Source organism: Rhinolophus ferrumequinum, chromosome 6 (genome assembly GCF_004115265.2).
Source record: "Rhinolophus ferrumequinum isolate MPI-CBG mRhiFer1 chromosome 6, mRhiFer1_v1.p, whole genome shotgun sequence".
NCBI classification, from domain to species: domain Eukaryota; kingdom Metazoa; phylum Chordata; class Mammalia; order Chiroptera; family Rhinolophidae; genus Rhinolophus; species Rhinolophus ferrumequinum.
The window spans coordinates 23,422,024-23,444,221 of NC_046289.1; the positions used below are offsets into that span (position 1 = coordinate 23,422,024).

The window sequence follows — 22,198 nt, forward strand, 5'->3', positions numbered from 1 at the left end:
AAGGAAAATTATCCTGGGTTGGTCTGACCTAATCAGGTGATCCCTTCAAAAGAGGGATCTCTGAAATAAGAGATTCTCCTCATGGCCTTGAAGGAAGCTGCCATGTTGCGAGAGGTTCTATGGAAAGGGCCATAAGACAAGGACTTGACAGCAGCCTCTGGTTGTTGAGAACGGTCCCCACTGACAGCTAGAAGGAAAACAGAGACATCAACATACAGACTCAGGGAACCAGATTCTGCCAACAACCCTGTGAGCCTGGAAGAGGACCCAAACTCTAGAAGGGAGTGCAGCTTTACAGATGCCTGGATTGCCGACTGATGAGACCCTGAGCAGAGAACCCAGTCAGCCATGCCTGGACTCCTGACTCACAGAACCTATGAGATAATAAACGTTTATTGTTTTAAGCCACTAAGTTTGTGGCAGTTTATTATGCAGGCATAGAAAACTTATACCAACCCCTTCCCAAGGATGAAGTAGTCATCCTCTGGACTTCACGGCATATTGTACTTGCCAGTATTACAACCCTCCCCACACCATAGCGTAATTGTCCCCTGTACATCTGTTACCACGTTATCATGGCAACCCTCGTCTCAGTCTTCTGTGGGCCTGGCACCCAGGATCTGGAAGTGACAGTAGGAAGGAACATACGTTTGTTGACTTCATGTCCTGCAAAAACAAAATCACTTGTATCTTCACTTGCTGGGAATTGTAAGCAGAGGTCATCTTTTTTTATTTTTCCCCCAATTCCGCGCTCTTTTATTATGCCATCTTACATTTTGATGGAAAATTTTCCCTTGCTAAAACAATAACATATTTTTACACATTTACTCAGGTAACTCTGACTGTTCCAAATGATAAGCATCTCTAAGAAGTATAATAAAGCTTTATATCCAAGGGTAACATTTATAGACAAGCACACACATAATTGTACTGCTCAATAAAAGTAAATAGGATGAATACGTCCATCTCACTCTACCCAGCCAAGAAGGAGACCAGTACTAGCAACTCAGAAACTCCTTCTTACCACTCTCAGACATTACCTCTCCCCCAGCATTTACCAGGGACGAGACTCCTAACACAAGAGATTTCACCTGCCAGGGTTTGAATTTCATAAATGGAATAGCACAGTTTGCATACTTTTATTTCAGCCTTCTTTCACTAAACATTATGTTTGTGAAATTTGTCCTCGCTATTGGGTGTAGAAGTAATTCATTTTACTCATTGTCATATAGTATTCCATTATATTAACATATCACAAAGTATTTACCCAGTCTCCCTTTGGTGAGCTTTGGGGTAGAGTCCAGTTTTTGTCCATGGCTATAATGCTGTGAACATCCCTTTTGTTTTATGTTAACGAGCACATGTGTGCATTTCTGATGGTTATATACACGGATATGTTAGTATTGAGTCAGAGGTTTGGCTAGGTTCAGCTTTACCAGATAATATCAACAATTCTCCGAAGTGGTCATACATCCCATAACAATGTATGAGTTTCTCTTACTCCACAGTCTTGACAATCCAGAGTAGGACTAGTCATTTCGTTTTAGCCACTCTGAGAGATGTGTAGTTGGAGCTCATAGATTTAATCTACATTCAATTGAGGCCTAATAAGGTGGAGCCACCTTTCACGTGTTATTTTGCCTATTTGAATATCCTCTTTTGTAATGTACCTAGTTAAAGTATTTAACCCAATTTTCTGTTAGTTTTCCGTCTTTTTTTTATTGACTTATAGGAGACCATGATATAGGGTGGATAACAGCTCATTTTTTCAATTGTAATATTGCAATGATTTTTCTCGAACTCTGGATTTTCTTTTTACCACATAATGGTGACTTCATAAACAACAACAAAGTTTTAGTTTTGTAAAAGTGTAATACAGCTTTCTTTTTCTAAATGTTTAGGATTTTTTGGGTCCTATTTAAGAAATCTTTGTATACCCAAAGGCTATGAGTATGCTATCTTATGATTATTTTTAAAAGCTATTTTATTTTCACTTCCCACATTTTTATCTGTAATCTTCTTGGAAGTGACTCTTGTATATGGTGTGGTATAGATAGGGTTTACATTCATTTTTTATGTGGATTTTCCGTTGACTCAGCAGCACTTATCAAAAAGCCTGTTCTTTGCCTGCTGCTCTGAAATTTTGCCTTTTCATAAATCAAGGATTTGCATATGTGTGGTTCTTAGAGGTCATCTTCTTGACCTCATATCTGAGCAGGGCTCTCTCAGTTCTCCATGATATTTTATATGTATGTAAATAGATTCAATGATAGTATAATATATCCCATAACAGCCCCGAAAACAAGATATTGTTTCAGGTCTCCCCTCTAGCTTTAGGCTACAACATTTCTCTTGACTGTTCTGGGACTATCAGATCCTCTATAACAGCGTCTTTAAAATCACATGTAATAGTGCTGATCCTTAATAGGCTGTGAGCAGCTGGCAAGTCTATGCTTATATATCCAGGCCTCAACTCTCAGCCAAATGTTTCTCCCAGAGTCCTCTAGGACATCCCCGAAGCACACCAGAGCGCCCCTACTGAACTGTTAGCCAACAGCTTCCATATTTCATGTCGATGGAAACTGTTGCTGTGTTGTCCCTCAAAGACAATTGCATGGGCCAGTCCATGTGGTCTGACATTTGGTTTAGAAAATACAGTCACTGAAGCCACACATGACCATAAGAACAGGGGACAGGTCTATGAGGTTGTTTTGCCTAATTCCTACCCCACCCTCACATACATGTGTGCACACACGCAGACCCAGGCATGTACACACACATACAGTCCTTCTTTACCAGCTCTGCTGATAAATACAAAGGCCTGTAACAGGGGACAGAGCTTTTTATTTTTCTTCGTGTAAAAAACATTTGTGGAATAAAAGTTCCCAAATGGGACTCTGGGTACACCCAAGTCACACATTTCTTTTGCCACCATTTTGCAACCCTGGTCAGAATTTCCTTTGGCCTTAGAAAAAAGTAGGAGGGATTTCTCATGGATCAGGGCATCTAAGCCCAGGGACTTGGGGACAGGGACAGAAGAGAAAATGAGGGTGGCGTGGCAGACACTTCTCTGTGCCTTTGATTCAGGCATTCCTTGTGCTTCCTGGGTGTAGACACCTTTCTCCGAGCCTATTCTTTTGGTGCTAAGTGGGTGTAATAATTATACTGACCTCATGGGATCATTTTAAGGATTATATGAAACAATGCATGTAAGGCAGACAACTCAAAGCTTCACACACAAAAAGCTATCCAGTGCCCTTTAGCTACTAGCATTATTTGACCTTTAGTCAGGCTTAAAAGGGGTCTTTTAGGGTCTCAGAAATTGGGTGGAAATCGGCCCACCCCAGAGTTTCTGGTTGTTCATCAAGTCTTAGGTTCTCTGGAAGGTAAGTAGGTCTGACAGACACCTCGTTACAGCCTGTTCCCCAGTTACATCACCCCCACCTCAGGAGTGGCAAGGAAGGCATTTGGCAAGAAACCCAGGAGTGAGACAATAGGTGTGAATGATGAAACAGGAAGTCTGGTTTGGAAGCAAGTGCCAGCAGTAAACTACTCATGTACAACACTAAGTCAGGCTGCTGATTGGGCGCTGAGCCATCACTCAGCTCAAGCTTCAAGGGGAAGTTTCGGATCAGTGCCCCCAAATTAAAGAAAGTAGCCCTTCAGGTTATCAGGGAAATAGATTTAGTTGGAGATAAAGGGCTCATTTGAGACAGCACAGGCTTTAGCCTTCTGGATTCAAATCTTAGGTTGCCCAGTTACTGTGTGACTTTAGGTACACTATTCAACCTCTCTGAGCCTCAGCTTTCTTATCTTTGAAAGGGGCAGGGCTGTTGGGAGGGTAATTGGGATAACATGGAAAGAGCCTAGCACAGCACCTGGCCCACTCCATAAATGTGTGCCCCTCCCACTGCGCCTCCCAAGTGTCTGGGACACCCCTCCACCCTTTCCTTGTTTCCCAGCTAGAGACAGTTGACTGCTGCCTGAGATGACGCTGGTTCTTGATTATTTGATATTGCCACATATCTGGCCTTATCACTGCTTATTGACTGTAAGACTGGCTGCTCTCTGCTCCACCTGGCTCCTTCCTGCCAGGTGGCTTGTCCTGACGCATTTGGACAATGGTGAAGGGTTGGGCCAGGTCACCTGGGGGCACCAGGATTGATGTGGAAAAGTTTCTGCTTAATATTCCAAACTTATGAGAAGGAATTACTTTGAAAATACCTATGTATCTCTGTGGCTATAACAGACCCCTTGGCAAGTCTGCCTCCATCCTCCCTATGAATGCCCTGCCTGGTCCTCCCTCCATCATTTTTGTGGTTCCCAGGCTTCTCTTCAAATTCTCTGTGGGTTCTTCTTCCTCAGCCCATCTCCCAAGTGTTGGGATTCCAAGGGTTCCACCCTGAGCCCTCTTCTCTCATCTTCCTCCCCATGCTCTCTGGGTGATCTCATCCAGGACCTCAACCACAACCATGCTCTGTTGATTTCCTAACCCATCTGTCCGATTCACACCCTTCTCCTGACCACAGCTTTGTTTATACAGCTGCTTCTGGAACATTTCTACCCGGTGGTTCCAGAGCCCCTCAGACTCAACACTACCACCATGCAAACCCAGAAGCTTCAGCAAACCTCCTAATGGGTCTCTATCTTCTGTGAATTCTGTTTCCTTAGTCTGTCTTGACTGTCTCCCCTCCTTTCTATCTCCATGCTGCAGTCTGCATTTCAGGCTCTCCTCTTATCTTCCCTGCAATACTGAACTGACTTCCTGACTCCGGCTTCATTCTTCATAATTGCCCCTAGGGAGATCTTTCTAAAATGTAAAATCTCCTCTTAAAATTCCTCAAGCCCTTAGGATCAGCCAGGGGCCAGCCAGGGAACTGACACTACACCAACTATTCTAACCAATCTCATTTAAGATTTAAGATTAATTTCAGATCAATTGTTTACTAAGTCTAAAGTTGTCAACTAGGAAACTGAAAAGACAAAGAAAATGCTAAGGTATCACTGAGGTAGCAACTATAGAAAGGCTCTTCCACCCACCCCCGGGGCTGTGGGCACAAAGGGGAGAAGTTGGAATAATTACTTTCCATTACCTTAACATTGGAAAGAACTAGTTTGCTGTGCAGAGCCCTCACTCTGTGTCCTGCTCATCTGCCTGTCGTTCTGTAGACACAGCACTGGCTTCCCCATAGCTCTCAGATTTCTAAACTTTTCTACACGTGCTGCTGCTGGCTGGAATCTTGCTCTGCATCTTTCTCATCCCTCAAGAAAGGCTCAGGAAGGCTTTTTTTCATTCAGGAAAGGCTTTCCTGACCACTGCCCCCACCACTTCAGGGAGAATTCAGTGGTCCCCTTTCTTAAGGGTTTCCATAACATCTTGGTCGTGTCATCACACTGTATTATCATTGTCCTTTTAGCCATCTATGAGCTCCATGGGGCAGGACAGAGCAGTCCCTTTGTCCTCTGCATCTCCAGCTTTCAGTACAATGCCTGGAACATATAGTATGGTGCTCAATAAGGTGTTTACTGTTAAAGTCAGACACACATTTCCTCTCATGTAAATAATAATCTCTTGCCTGCTTTCCCCATCAAATCCATCCTTCCTAAGGGCAGCACTGATCACGTCTGTCCAACGATCACAAAGTCTTCCCTGGCTCCCCACTGTCTGAGGAATAAAGTCCGAACTCCTTAGCATACCATGTCTGGCACTCGTCTCTGACTTGCCTATCTTGGCTTATTGCTCTCTACACCCCGCATGTATCATGAGCCCTTCCCATGCTGGGCCACCCACTATTTCCTCAATACCTTGAACTCTCTCCCTCCAGATCAGAGTTCACTTTGTTGCTTTCACCAGGAATGCTTTTGGGGGCTTCTGTTACCTGTTGCAATTCTCCCCAACCTTCAAAGCCCGGTTCATAGGTCGCTTACTTTAAGAAACCTTCCCGCATCCTCCGTTAGTGGTAGAGGATCAAGTCTAAATGTTTAACAGGAACTTCCCATCCATGTGGGGTCTGGCACCTACTCACTGGGCCGGCTTTATCTCTTTCCACTTTCCTCCTTGCTCTGTCTGCCCTAGAACACTGGCTTTCTCTGGTCCCTGGGATGTGCCACGCTCTTTCACACTGCTGAACCATTGTGCCAGCTGTTCCCTCTGCATGGAAGGCTGTTTCTGATCGCCCTTCATCCCCCTCACTTTCCTGAAATCCAGACCAAGTGAGTGCTCTCTGTTACACATTCTTCCTGTGTTTGTCCTTTTATTCAGCAACTGTCCCCATGTCCATAAGGTAGACTGTATGCTGCATGAAAGCAGGCCCTGTGTGTCTCATTTATCATTATATCTCTGGCAGTTAGCCAGTGCCTGGCTTACACTAGATGCTCAATGTAATAAATGTTTATTCACTAACAAGCTCCCTCATTTATAGCATGCTCAGCAGTCTGCAGCGAAGTAGTTATTTTTGTACATTTCTCCCCATGTTGATCTTAAGCTTCTTTCAACAACAACAACAACAAATATTTTTATTTTGGACATTTTCAAAGATACACAAAAGTCAAGAGAATAATATAATAACCCCCCTTTTCCCATCAGGTTGCCTCGACAGTCATCAATATTTGGCCAGCTTTCTGTCATCTGTTCTAACCTTTTTTTCCTCTAGGTTATTTTAAAGCACACCTCAGACGTCATAAATCAAACACTTCTTGAGGGTTGGGAAGTCTTGTTCATCTTTACTTTTCACATAGCCCTTAGCTTAGCATCTGACCCCTAAGAGATGATAAATATTTATTGCATTAATTAATTAGAGAAAAGTGTCATTTATTCACAAATTAATTCAACAAAGACTTATTGAGCAGCCACTATATGCCAGGCACTGTTGGCACTGGGGAGGATAAAGTGAATGAATGAATGAATGAATGAAGAATGATGACATTTTAAAAGTACCCCATAGTACTAAGATCTATGCAGATCATTAAACCGGACGACGTGATAGCAAGTGATTAAGTGGCTACTTAGAACAGGTGGTTTGGGAGAACTTCTCTGAAGAGGTGACATTCAAACAGAGTTCTGAATGGCAAGAAGGAACTAGAATGGCAGCTGAGGGGAGAAAGTGGTCAAGATATAAAGAAAAGCAACTGTAGTGTCCCTGGGGTGGGGCGGCTTGACTGTCGAGGAACAGAGAGAAGGGCGGTGTGGTTAGATGAGGAGGCTGGGGCAAAGGGGCAGGAGCTGAGGTCTGAGGAGCAGGCAGGCCACATCCTGTAGGACTTTGTAAGACAAGGCAAAGAGTTTGGGTTTTCTTGAATGTTTGTTGGGCATCCATTAGAGGCTTTTAAGGGGCAGGGTGGGGTGACACGATTTGTTTCAAAGCTCATTTGAGCTGTGGTGTGAATGATACACTATGAGACAACAGCAACACAATTGCAGTAGCTTAGGAGAGCATGGTGGTGCTTTAGACCAGGGTGAGAGCAGGGACAATGGAGAGACGGGGAAGACCCAGGAGGTGTTTTGGAGCCAGAGTCAATGGGTCTTGCTGAGGGACTGGATGTGGAGATGAGGGAGATTCCTGGTACAAGAGAAAGGTCACTAGGCGTCAGTGGCAGGGGAGAAGGTGATCAGGAAGTGCCACTGAGTGAACCCCAGTGTGGCCGTACATGACACCAGGTAGAGTCCACTAGGCTCAAATTGTTTTCTTTTAGAGGCTTCCACACCAGCCTCAGTTTCCTCTTCTGTCCAATGGGCATGGTGGTACCATCTTGAGGGGTTTCTTTTGAAGGTTGAATGCAAAAGTGTGTCAAAGGCCAGCAGTGTCTGGCACAGAGAGTCAACACACAAGAACGTGTGTTTCCCTGTTGTCCCAACCTCTCCCAACCCAAACACACCTATCCACTCATCAGCCACGTCTGCCTGAGGATTCATGCTGGGGAGTGGGTGTACTTCCGTCCCTCCCCTGGGAGTGTTACAGTCTCCAGGGAGAACTTGTTTACCTACTCACTTGTTGGGTAATTCTTGTACTTTTGGTGCTTCCAATAGGAAGGGCTGGGACAATAGGGAAATTGTGGCCCTAGGGCTATGGTTTTCTTAGATGAGTGAGACCCAGAACTCCTGGGGAACCTGGACTTCCCCATAGAGAGGTAAGAATGAGAGGGGGGCAAGAAGAGAGGGAGACCTTAGGTACTGGCCCTCTGTCCCTGTGGGACCCAGAGACGCAGGACCCCTAGGGACCCACTGCTCTCTGCTCAGAGTCCCTCCCAGCCCCTCAATGACTGAGTAAGCACAATGGCCCTGGTAACTTGCCTCCTCTTGCCCTTAGGGGAAATGCATCTGGCCCTCCTAGAACTAGAACCTACAGCAGGGGCCAGGGTATCCAAGAGTTGTTCCTCTCATCGTTCCCCTCCCCAACAGAGCACAAGTGCGAATCTTTTTCTTTTTTTAAGTTACATATGTATGTGTGTATACACACACACACACAGGTATACACACATGTTTTATAATTACGCATACGCATAGAAGGACAAAAGAGACATACACTAAAATGTTAAAGGTGAATTTTCTCTGGGTGGCTAAACGAAGAGTGGTTTTCACTTATTTTTGTGCTTTTCTGTGTTTTCCACAATGCAGTGTTTTCTAATAAAGACAAAATGTTATAGTTAAAGAATCTCTAAAATATCTTCCAAAGTGTGTACAATCTTCCACGATTCTAATCTGTTCCTGAAACAGCCTCCGTGGGGAACGTTTGTGAGCAAGTTATATTAGAGAGCATTCATTTCATTCATGCCTTTATTCAGCAAATATTTGAGTGAATAACAGATATTACTGCTGGACCCTATGGTAATCCAAGATGTATAAAATACAGCTCCTGTCCTCAGGAGCTTTAAAATTCAGATTTAAAAAAAAAAAATTAAAGAAGAATACTGCAAGGAAATAAGTGAATGATGCAAAAAATAAAGGACCCTGAAGAGGAAGAGATGACTTCCAGCTAGATGCATCAGAGACAATTACAAACGAGAAAGGGGATTTGAACTGGGCCTGGAGGGGTGGGCAGGATTTAGATAAGTGGAGCAGGTGGAAGGGTATTCAGGGGCAAGGTGAATGGCGTAAGTCAAGGCACAGAAACAGCGAAGTACCAGGAGTGTTTGGAAATAGCAAATAAAAGACACTGTCTCTTGGCTGCCATGGCTAACCAGTAAAGGTTTGCTTTGTATAAATTCATATATACTCTCTAGAGAATTTGCTCAGAGGAATTCTGTAAATTAGATGAGGCAGTAGCATACTCCTATTTCATAGGCGGGGAAAGTAAAAGTCTGAGGCAATGATAGCCTCTATCCAAAGCCTCCAAGTAGCAACGTAAGACACAGCAAGCGAAAGTTCTCAGATCTCCTGACCCCATGGGTGTTCACACCTGGGAAAGAAACTGTGGCTAGAGATAGAGAGTTTTTCATCAATGGAGAAAACCGAGTCACTGAGAATATGGAGCAGTATTCCATTACTCACAACCAGATGACCAAACAAATCAGCCCCTTGTGTGTGTCAATAGACTGTACATCATTGCTTGGGCATAGAGAAAGGTGTAGAAAAATATATACCATGTCGTCAACATCTGTTTGGGTGGAGAAGGGTACAAGAAAGAAAGAAGGAAGGTGGGAAAAACAGGAAGGAAATGAATAAAAATTTTAGAGACTGCAGTTGGGAACAGCATATGTACATACAAATATGTTCATTTGCAGGCATAGTTTATAATGGCAAAAATGGAAATAACTAAAATGTGTAGGTATAGATTTTAGGTAAAATAATTATGACATTTGGACCACAGAAAAACTTTTTAATCCTTCCAAATGATAAAGAGCATATATAATCATTCACATGAAATAATGTTTTAGAAGACATATTTTAAGTGGAAAAAAATTATTTAATAGTATGGAGAATATAAATACAGCTCTTCATGTTAATTACCACGTGGAAGCCACTTCAATGATGGCTGTCAATGGCTATAGGCTTATATTTTTTTAACATATTTTTTTTTTTAAGATTGGGAAAATTAGCAAGAATTCGAATCTGCTTTTAAGTTACATTTGCTTGTGTACTGGACTTAATCTCAGGCGTTGTCCTTCCTTTCTTTTCCTAACTGATCTAACGGCCCCCTTGGAGCACGATGGAGAAGGGCCCGCTGCTAGCGCTGCCCGTTTCCTGAAATGTCCCCCTTGGGGGATGACTTGTCCTGCTGTCCATCCTCGGGCTTATTCACAACAGATTCTCAGCCCCAAAATAAACACCCATGGTGTTTCCTCTTCCTAAAGGGGAAGCAGAAGGCCCTGGTGAGCAGAGGGAAGGGTGAGCCCTGTCTAGACCATCATCCAGGGGGAATTCTGTCTACACAGTTCCCCCTGGAAATCCCCAGGCTCTGCTGACTCAGGCCACCCATTCTGATGGTGCCTCAGATCCCAGCCATCCTTCCTTCTCCAGCACCCTGCTCCATCCCACGTCCCTAAGGTAGGAAAGGTAAATTACCTTACAGCCAGGTAGTGCAGGGTGACCTTTCAATGGAGAATTTGCTCAGATAAGGTAATATTACAACTTCCTTGATAGATGGCCTGTCAAGTCCAGCCTTGGGCCCTGCCTGGAGATAATCCTCTCTCTGCTCTGGGATGAAAAACAGGCTGGGGAATGGCCCGAAGAGACTCAAAGAACAAAGAGACATTTCAGGAATGCAGATAAACAGGTCTCATTTTTGTTTCTAAGTAAAAGAATCAAGTGCAATGAATTTTAACCACGGGCACTTTGTCCCCCCTTACCCCCAGGAAAAATTTGGGAACGTCTGGTGATATTTTTGGTTGTCACGACTGGAGGGGGTGTTTGTGTACACCTGGCATCCAGTGGGTAGAGGCTGCTAAACATCCCACAAAGCACAGGATAGCACCCACCCCTGTCAAAGAATCATCCAGCCCCAAATGTCAATAGTGCCAAGGTTGGGAAACTCTGCTCTAAGATGTGTTCTCTGCTTTACAGATGTAAAGAAAAGTGTTCTGGGAAAATCCCCAGACTTGGGATATCTAAAAAGGAAGACCACTGGGAGGAAAATTTTCCTAAAGGTAAGAGCCATGTTTCCAAGCTGCCACTTCCCATCAGAACATGGTATAGCTCTATTTTAAAAGTTTTTTTTTTTTTTTTTTTTTTTTTTTAAGATTTTATTGGGGAAGGGGAACAGGACTTTATTGGGGAACTGTGTGTACTTCCAGGAAGTTTCCAAGTCAAGTTGCTGTCCTTTCAATTTTATTTTGGAGGGCGCAGCTCAGCTCCAGGTCGAATTGCCGTTGTTAGTTGCACCATCCCTTGCAAGAGTTGAGGAGTCGAACCGGCAACCTTGTGGTTGAGAGCCCGCGCTCCAACCAACTGAGCCATCTGGCCACCCTGGAGTTGAGCGGCAGCTCATTGACTTCATTCTAGTTGTGGAAGGCACAGCTTGCTGGCCCATGTGGGACTCGAACCGGCAGCCCCATTGCCCAGAGCTTGCGCTCTAACCAACTGAGTTACCCGTATGCCCCTTAAAAGTATTTTTTAATTGGTTGTCTTATAAGTACAAGAAAAAAAAAATGTGGGAAAGGGTAGAGGATAGGAAAGTGAAAGGCTTGGATTCTGGCCACTAGCTTTGGTCTGATTCTGAGCATTTGGTGATTAAAGACAGACTCTTTCATCAAGAACCCAGCAAATAAAGCAGAAAGTTGAATCCGTATTTGTCTTGTTAACCCTTATAATTGTTTGGAACCTTGGAAATAGCTTTGACCATGCCGGAAAATGTATCAACACAATACAAAGTGAACTACAAATGTTATAACACTTGAGTTAATTTAACTAATAGGTGGTCAAATGTCTATGGTTGCATCAGTGAAGACTTGAATTAACTATGTCTGCAATGATCACATCTGCCAGATCTTCGTTTTGCTTCTCCCTACAAATCCTCGGTACTTACGGATATCTTGAGCCTCTGGTATGTTGCTGTTAGATGTCCTCCTCCTTGGAATCCTCTCCCAGGATCTGATTTGATTCACCAAGCATTTACTGTGCCCTTCCAATGTGCCCAACAGCATGGTAGCTGCTGTGGATACACACATAGTGCACCGATGTGAATTTGGGATTAGTTTAGGATTTTGAGACTTAAGACTTAAAAAGAATGTGTTGCCTCTGATGGAAGAGGATACTACCGTGTTTCCCCAAAAATAAGACCTAGCCGGACCATCAGCTCTACTGCGTCTTTTGGAGCAAAAATTAATATAAGACCCGGTATATATTATATTATATTATACTATATTATATAAGACCTGGTCTTATATCATATTAAAATAAGACCGGGTCTTATATTAATTTTTGCTCCAAAAGATGCATTAGAGCTGATGGTCCGGCTAGGTCTTATTTTCAGGGAAACACGGTAGGTGAGGGAGTGGGTCCTGAATTGGACTGGAAGATAATGACTCAGGGCGTGAGATTATCAAGAACATCCCAGGGTAAAATGTTCATGAATTTGTTGGACGTGGAGGGTTGGGTCTCAGGTGAAAACGTGAGCTCAAGATCTAAAAGTGGAAATTTTCATGTAATGATGAGTCCATTGAGAGGGGCAGAAAATAGAACAGAAGCCCAAGGAGCAGACATTGAGGTGTAATTCATAATTGAGGGGTGGGAGGAGGAAGAGAATGCAGCAAAGGAGATGATTAAGAACAATTAGAGGGGCCGGCCCGGTGGCTCAGGCGGTTAGAGCTCCATGCTCTAACTCCGAAGGCTGCCAGTTCGATTCCCACATGGGCCAGTGGGCTCTCAACTACAATGCCAGTTCAATTCCTCGAGTCTGGTTCGACTCCCACAAGGGATGGCGGGCTGTGCCCCCTGCAATTAGCTGCGCCCCCTGCAATTAGCAACAGCAATTGGACCTAGAGCTGAGCTGCGCCCTCCACAACTAAGACTGAAAGGACAACAACTTGACTTGGAAAAAAGTCCTGGAAGTACACACTGTTCCCCAGTAAAGTCCTGTACCCCTTCCCCAATAAAAAATCTTTAAAAAATAAATAAACAAAAGAACAATTAGAGAAACAGGAAGACAATCAAGAGAGCACAGCACTGTTGCAGTTGAGGAGAGAGAGTTATTTTGTTTTGATTTTTAAGGGACAGTCAAAAACTGTCAAATCTTCAAGGCATGATCCCTGAGAAAATGACCCTGGGATGTACAACTGTTCTAGTTTGTCCAAGACTATCCTGGTTTTAGTACTGAAAGTCCCACATCCCATAAACATCTCAGTCATGGGCAGACAGGGCAGTTGGGATGTGCAAAGCCTTGAGCAAGACACAAAGTTGGGGTACCAAAAATGAATAATTCAGCAGCCAGTCATGTCGATATATACCCTCTAAAGGACCACATTTTTTAAAAAATCAGATTCTGCATTGGCTACATCCTCTGAGCATGGCCCTGGCTCGGACACAGGCCAAGATTAATAAGCTAAACTAGTTGGAATCAGTCTTTGAAAGCCTTTGATCACTTTTTGAGGTTTTTAGCCTGGAAGCATTTCCTATCATAAAATTTAGTTAGCCGAACTCTCATTTGGCTCAAGTACTGTTTCTCTAAATTGTCTCACTTAGATGATTGCTTTTACTGGAAACCCAGCTGTCAAGATAGAGTTGATGGGTTTCAGAAACGAAAGTATGCCTAAAAAGCGATGTACCTGATACAGAGATTAAAGAAAACTAGCTCACTCTATCAAAGTTGTAGATCCAATTTTGAGGAAACCGAAACAGATTTGGGGAACTACCAGGTAGATTTCTGACAACTTCCAGAAGCCCGTAGCTTTCTGGAAGACCAAATGTGCTATGTTTTTGTGAGCAGTTGTCGCAAAGCTCTTGTTGTTGTAGTACTTTGTGATGCTTTGGAAATCAGAGGAAACTGGGAATGATTTTCATGTTTTTTGTTTTTGTTTTTTGCATGCTTTTGGTTCTGCCCATTTCCTTTAAGCTGGAGTCCAGAAGCTGGCTGCCAGGGGGCCAATTCAGCCTGTGAATGGGTTTTGTTTGGCCTACCCTGTGTTTTTTACAATTTTGAATTAGCTGCCAGCATTGAAAAATCAGATTTCACCAGGAAAAAAAAAATCCGGATTTCCTGCTTTTCTTGAAAAATTGGAAGATCTGAAGACGTTGGGGCTGCATGTATGTACACATGGCAATAATCCACAGGAGCTGAGCAGCTGCAGCCCCCTTTGGACAGGACATGTGCCCCCTCCCCACCTATCTTTCTACCTTCCTTTACTTTACCTTCTAGGCCCATCCCAAGACTCCACAGAGAATGAGGTTCCCAAAACACCTCAGTCATTAGTTCTAAACCACTTGCCTTGACCTGTTTCCTGTTCTACATCCCAACATGTTTCCAAGCGTTGGAGGTTCTGATATCCTAACTGATTTCCTGTTTGGGTATTCGACTCAACCCCCTGGCTGGCCACCTGGCACCATTCCCCCAGGTTACCTGTGCTTCCTGCCTCTGCCCCTCTGAATCAGGAAATTGCACGCCATGTTCCATGCTGCTGGCAGCCACAAAACCAAGCCTCAGGCACCCCTGCTTGGTTTGCTCTCACTTTGTATCTGTCCCTGCTCTTATTCCCCACTCACCACTTCTTTCAGGGCTCACCTGATTGCTGATCCTTCAACTTTGTCTCCGGTTTCCATCCTTGAAATCATCCCTTGGACTTGACCTTGGAGTTCAGCTCTTATTTCAACTCTTGGCTCCTCTCTCTTAAGCTCTGCCTGTGACTCTTCCTACTTACAAAATCTTCAACTCAATTCACCTTCAGCTCTTAGAAATAAAGTAATGTTAGCTGCTATAACAAATACCCAACATTTCAGTGGCTTAACATAATAAAAATTTATTTCTCACTCACATAACAGTCAAATGGGAGTTTTCCTGGACTGAAGGCAAGATCCATCTCCTTCTAGCTGTGTTTCTGCCATCCTTAAGGGCTTCAGAATCCTCCTTATCTGGCTAGTAGGTAGCAAAAAGGAGAGAGTGCTGAAGAAATCCCTGCTTAACTGCCTTCCAGCCTGGCGGTGACACATGTCGCTTGCACTCACATTCCATTGGTGAGAACTAATCGTGTGTTCCCACCTAAATGTAAGAGGAGATGGGAAATGCAGTCTGTGGGTGAGGTGCCATCCCCCAGTGACAGTGTCATGCAATGGAAGGGAGAGCCCGAGTTTGGCTATCTCTGCTACCCCCAGTCCAAGCAGAGGCCCGCATAGCTGGTTCCTTGGCTGAGCGGCTATCAGGCCCCATTGGGAGCACACAGGAATTTGCACATTTCTCTCCAGGATTATAGAAGTCTCCATGGCAGAACTTTCTACGGCAACTGACAGAAACCCAAATCAGCCTAAGAAAAAAGGGCATTTGTTGGCTCACATAACTGGGAAGTTCAGGGGATGAGGTGGCCTAAAGTATAGTTGGATCCAGACATTTAAATACGGACGTTAGGTCTCTCTCTCTGACCATTTCCATATCTCGGCTGAGGACCCTCTCTCCTGCCGATTCTCTCCATAGGGCAGGGAAGGTGGCCAATAGCTGTCCTTGCATCACATCCTCCCAACTTCATACTGTAAAAGGAAAAAACCCCTTCTCCTGCAACTCCAAGTTTTAAAAACCACAGAAAAGGCTCTGATTGGCCTGGCAGGGCTCACAGTTCTACCAGGGAAGCAGACAAACTGTGAGTTCCTTTCCCACCACGTTGGAGTGAGAGAAGAACAGCTTCCTTAGGGAATCAGGCACTGGCAATGACTACACAGACCTTTGACCACGCAGCCTCTGACGATACCTCTGTGGCCAGCCCAGACCCCGGGCCTCAGGGCAGGTCCGGGGAGCAGCCCCCTGAGACCAGCGCACACTCACTATACACTATGTTAGTCAAAGCCATGGTTTCCATAAGAGTTAATAAGGATCTTCATGACTTTCCATAAATTCACCAGAGTTGGAAAAGGCCTGTTGATAAGATTTTTACAAGATCTCATTAAGTTCCACCAAAGTGATATACCTACGCATATCGGAAAGTTCATGGTTTTTTAGGCAGGTTTTCACTTCAAATGCTGAAATACCTCTTTATTCATCCATCTAACAAATTAATTAAGAATCTACAATGTGTCCAGTGTGCAGTCAGATGTTGTATATGCAATAATGGATAAGTTCAATTTCATGGCCTCCCCAGGCTAGCGTCTCTAATATATAAGGAAACACAGTTGAGGCAAAATGTGATGCCATGACAAAGTCTTTAAGATAATATTGTTACACAACGGAACAGACAAAAGATATCCTGAATCTTGAGTATAGAAGCAAGAAATTCTCAAGAATAGAAGAAATTCGTGAGGAAATAAAGGTAAGGATCAGGAGCAAATTCATGATGTGTGGCAAAGCACTGCAGAGCCTAGGTATCACGGGTATGCTGTCTTGCCAATATGCCATTGAGACCAGCCATCCTCTAACTCTTTGATTGCTACTGAGACTTTTCCCCATGAACACACATTTCTAATATTTTCACTGTTAAGGCAATGGCAGTTGTTTTACATTTTCAGAAATGTGTACTACTGTTACACAAAGTAAAGAAAACCTATATAGTCTAGCTCTGAATTCTCTTAATAAACTTTTTATTTGGGGATCATTTTAGATTTACAGAAAAGTTGCAAGGAATAATACAGTGAGTTCCCAGATACCCCTCACCAGTTTCTCTTGATAGTACATTTGTCAAAACTACGAAACCAACAATGGTACATTACCATTAACTAAACTCTCTACTTTATTCTGATTTCACCAGTTTTTCTACCAATGTCCTCTTTCTGTTCTAGGATCCAATCCAGGATACCCATTGCATTTCGTAGCTCTTGATTTTTAAGGATCTTTGTTCTTCAGGCTGGGTCAACTCTGCCTCTTTTCCTCCTTCCTGCCAATGCTTTAGACATTTCATGGTTCATTAGCACCTGCTGTAGAGTGTGAGCAAGGGAAGAAAACAATTTTGAAATGCAAATTAGCCAAATGTTGTTATTTATTGGTTTGTGGCTGTTAGTTCAGTTGCTAATAAGGCCAAGGTTATTGGCTTCATCTCTGTAGATGAGTCAGCTAGCTTAGCAATGACAGAAGAAATTTTGTCCTATGGCTATTATTTGCACCCTAAACTCTGTCTAGCTTCTCTTAAATGCAAACTTTTTGCCACAATAGGGTAATGGTGGGAGTACCACCCTATTGCCTTGCTATTCAAAGTATGTTAGAAATGGAGAATCTCAGGTTCCACCCAGGTCTAAGGATCAGAATTTGCACTTTAACAGGATCCCCAAGTGATTAATAAGCATAGCCACTCACTAAAGGTTTATGGAGAACCTGTGTTTGAGGTGCTGGGGTTTCAAGAGAAAGAAAGAGAAAAATATTGGCCATCATAGAACCTACTGTCTGTCTAGTAGGGATTCCAGACAAGCAAAAGGACAACTACAATTACAACGGCAATTGTGACGGTGGGCTATTGCTGGAGAACAAAAGAGAGTTTAATCTTCAACTGGGGGGGCCAGAGGAGATTTTTCAGAGAAATGTCATATTTGAGCTGAGACCTGAAGAATCAGCAGATTTAGCCAGTTGAAAGGAAGGAAGGCACAGGGGTAGGGTGGAGAAAAACAGGTTAGGGGTTGAGGAACTCGGAGGCAAGAGAGACCGTGCTATCTCCTGGAAACTACCCACAGTGCAAATGGCTAGAGCATCAAGTGCCAACACTGGAGAATTTTCTCTCTGTACCATCAGCACATATTATTGAGCACCAGCTATAGGCTACGCACCATGCTAGGTGTTGGGGATATAGGTAATAAATGTCACCGTCCCATTAGATATGGCACTCTAGTCCCTGTCAGTTAAATGTTGTAATTACCCAAACAACTGGAGGGAAGTGGTACACGATACATCAGAGGCCGTACAGGACACTTCAAGGATCTACCTGTATTCACATAGGGTCCGTAGAGTGTGACAAATATGGAGAGGCTAAGGGAAGGGGTCCCAGCTAAAGTATCCAATAATAAAAGGGTACGTGAGTTCTATAGAGCCAGGAAGTAATGCTGAGGTCAACACTGCACAGAGAATGGGATGTGTATTAGTTTTCTATTGCTGCATAACAAAGCACTACTAACTTAGTAGCTTAACAAGATAACCATGTGTTCGCTGACAGTTCTGTAGGTGAGAAGTCCAGCAAGCTCAGTTGGGTTCTCTGCTTAGGTTCTCGCAAGGCTGAAGTCAAGGTATTATCAACCAGGCTGGGCTTTTACCTGGAGGCCCTGTGGAAGAAGCCACTTCTAAATTCATTCAGACGTTGGCAAAGTCCACTTCCATGTGGTTGTAGGACTGAAGTCCCTGTTTCCTGGCTGACTGCCAGCCAGGGTCTGCTCTCCGTTCCTAGATGCTGCTGACATTCCTCAGGTGACCTCCTCTATCTTCAAAGCCCACAACAGTGCCCTGACTCTCCCTCATGCTCTGAACCTCCAACTTCCTCTTCTGCTGTCAGCCAGAGGAAGCTCTCAGCTCCTAACCGGCCATGTGATCAGATTAGGCCCCCTTGGATAATTTCCCTGTCTTAGGTCAACTGTGTCAAATAACATAATACAGTCTCGGGAGTGATATCATATTCAGAGGTTCTGGGGATTCGGACCTCTTTGGGGGGAAGGAACCGTTTTAGAAATTCTGTCTTCTGTAGGAACTAGGGGTCAAAATGGAGATTTGGAACCCTAACTAGGAGGCGTTGGTCTGTAGCCCAAGTTCCACATGAGACATGTGGGGAGGGTGGAAATGACGTCCACATTCTCATGGCCTCCTAGGAGGTGTGCCTTTGCACTGTTCTGATGTCACACAGTCAGAGAAGTTCTCATAGCCATTCCATGATTTATCTGATCTTCTGGTGATCACGGTCACTCCTAGGGTCAAGCTCCTCCTTCCCCCAAATTAGGTCAGTCTGCAAATCGCCTCACCATCACTAAGAAGGGTCTCTGTCCCATGGCCGCCCAGATCTGGAGCTCAGTCCAGTTCCAGTCTTGGTACAAAAAGCCCCTCCTGTGGTCCTGGTGGGAACAGCAGACCTTACTGAAGTTTGATCTACGCACCCTATTACCGCCCCCCCCAATAGCACCAAGTACCCCTCTCTTAGAGGTTCTTCATGATGCTTATTTCTATCCTCTCTGTTCCCTCTCTAACTTCTCTCCTCACACGGCTTTATCTCTTCCTGGCTATCAGAAGCCAACCCCGTTTCTCCCTTTATCATATGCAGAACAATTCCATTTTCCCCAGCCCCCAAACTTCTTTTGCACAGCAGCTGATTTGGCTAAAGCTTTGGTGTTACCACTTGTAAGGATCTACAAGATGCAGTCCTCAAATCAAGACCACCCTCCTCCCAAGTCTTTGTCTTTCTGTGGCAGTGAGGTGATGGTGGTTTCCTTCTTCCAGTCTCACGTGCTATGGATGGAAGTGCCAGTGTAACGGGAGGAGACGGTTGGTGCATCTCCCCACGCAGGTTACAGGGAAGCAAAGACCTGAAAGCGTGACTGGGAGGGTGGAAACCAGGTCCTAACTGAGGGGAATAGTTTTTATCAGTAAGGGAGCAGAGAGTGAGAAAACAAAGGCCTGTTTTAGGAGTTGAGGAAGTAGCACAGAATTGGACCTGGAAGGAAAATTAAGTTTCAAGTAAGTGGAGAGGAGGAAACAGCTTTCCAGGCTCTGTTGACAGGAAAGGCTGGGAGGAAGACTGGTTGCTTCTTTTCAGTTACTAGACCTCTGAGCGGAGTGGAAGGCAGTCACATTGTCACAGAACATGCTGGGTGTTAAGGCCAACTGGTAAAAGGCCCAGAACCCAAGACTACTCCTGGACTTCACTTCTACAGTCAGCGAGGTGCCACTGAGGCTTTTGGCATGACACGTCAATTTGTGCCACCAAGGTCACTTTTATTGACTTAGCCGGTATGTTTGCAAGTATATACTTTCAGATTACACAAGACCTGCCTTTATACACATACACACACGCACACACTCCTCCCATTCACAAAAGCAACTGTATGGTAGTATAAGAACGTGCATCAATCTTATTTTTTCCTTTGGCTTAGTGAATCCTTACTTCCCAGGGAATCAGCAGCAGAGCTGACACTGACAGGCAGGCAGTGTGTTGGATACAATTACTACTCCTTACTCCCAAAGACCACCATTCTTTTTAATTAATTGCCTCTCAGCACCCAGTTCCACTTTTACTGGGGTTTTTTTTATAGCTAGAGAGCTATAAAGTGTTTCTTATTCTCCCTTGCGGCTGGAGTTCTGGATGATGCAAATTAGATTCTATCAATTACATCCATTCATGAGAGATACAAGGCAGAATAAAATCAGGAGTCAGCTTCCTAATGCTTTGGCTATGTTCTGCTGCCAAGCAATAACAAGGCCATGTGGACATCTGCAGCAGCATGGCCTTGGACATCTGGACATCTGCAGGGTTCATTTTCCAGATCCATGAGTGTCAAGTGGGACAGGAGGCAGAGGCGGGTACCTGAGCCCTGGATCACAGCCCTGCTGGTGAGGCCTTAAACCGAGCAGTCTCGTTAGTCGCCTCCCGATTGTGGAGCAGTCCCAGTTCTCCTGGCAGGTCAGTTTTGTGGTGCTCTGGTATTCATTCCAAGAGGGAGCTCAGTCCTCCAATACTTCTGATATTATAAATTATAAAATCATTAATTTCCTTCTTGCTTAAAATACCTTGGGTGGCTTCTGTTTCCCGCTCTGACCCTTAACTTCTGTAACAGGAGGTGATGAGAGCATAGTTTTTCACTAAATAGACTCTCAAAAAATATTCTTATGGTTGACATCCAAACTGATGAATTGAGGGGTCTGGACCACATGCCTCTTAGTGGACTTATATGGACTTTTCCAGGATAATGTTCCCAAAGTGCGACACACATATACGGCTAATGATACACATCCCTCTCTCTATGGGAGAATTTTAGATAACACATGGATGAACATTTACACAATTCAAAAAAAACTTTTTTTTTAACTTTTATGTATTTTAAGTGTGTTTTTCCAGGACCCATCCGCTCCAAGTCAAGTAGTTGTTTCAATCCAGTTGTGGAGGGCGCAGCTCACAGTGGCCCATGTGGGTATCGAACCGGCAACCTTGTTGTTAAGAGCACCGCACTCCAATCAACTGAGCTAACCGGCTGCCCCAATACAATTTTAATATATATGTATTCATTTCAATGTGTACTAGAGGAAAATTTACAGGTAGCATCAGATCTGATTTTGTGAATCAGTGACTTCATGAATGTTAATATTGTTTATGGCAAGGCTAGAGTGGGTATGGTGATAATAGTAAAACATTCAGTAAATAACAGATAGCTGGCACACAGATTTGGCAATAAAGAAACACATGAGGATGGTATTCAAATGACTGAGGTTAGGAAAGCCCTTTCCTAATTATTCATTCTTATGAATCCCCTCACGGCACAAATGGAGGGGCGAAAGCTGAGACCATGAAGCCTGTTCTCCCACCTGCACCAGACCCTACTCCCAAAGACCACCATTCTTTTTACTCCCAGACATTACTGAAAGTCTATACTTCTCTACAATGTCACGGCGAGAACACCCAGCACTTGTGGGTTATCACACGCCAAGGCTGGATCAGCCCATCAGCAGGACCAAAGGGTGGGGTGGGAAGGAGAAATTGCAAAATGAGCCTGGCTCCAGGAACAGCATGTATTCAGCACAGAGCCATAAGTTCAGAAATGCCAAACTTGGGTGTGTTTGTTATGGAGACTTACTATAGCGAAGGGGAGGGTAAGAGCCCAGGATCATTCTCCTCAAAGGGAAAGCTGGCAGAGTCATCTCCCAAGAGTCCCTATCAAAAGCCACAAGTCCCCGACACGCTAACGAAATCACTGGACAGCGAGGAGCCACCCTACCTCTTTTCCTTGTTTACATCCCTTGGACCTCAGAAGAGATACTGCCGATGTATGACTCCAAATGTAATGAGTACAAATTGCAGCTGCTCAAAATCTATACCTTGATAATACTTAACTGCAACAGCAGAGAGATAAGACAAGAAACTGGACTAGAGGACATTTAGAAAAAAGGGTCTAATAGGTCACTGATTTCCAAATGCCCATCTACAGATCAGTGTCCAGCTGGCACTACAGAATAAT

At 44.1% G+C, this 22,198-nt stretch overlaps 1 long non-coding RNA gene across 2 annotated transcripts; it reads right to left on the reverse strand.

Moving 5' to 3' along the window:
* Window positions 1–548: 548 nt before the first annotated feature.
* On the reverse strand, window positions 549–22,067 carry LOC117023874 (uncharacterized). Of its 2 annotated transcripts, none has more exons than XR_004423270.1 (3): window positions 21,959–22,067; window positions 20,554–20,707; window positions 549–666 (listed from the first exon to the last, which is right to left on the reverse strand). It is a non-coding gene; the product is annotated as an uncharacterized LOC117023874 (long non-coding RNA). The 2 variants fall into 2 exon arrangements; XR_004423271.1 differs by lacking the exon at window positions 549–666 and adding an exon at window positions 16,664–16,981.
* Window positions 22,068–22,198: the final 131 nt, after the last annotated feature.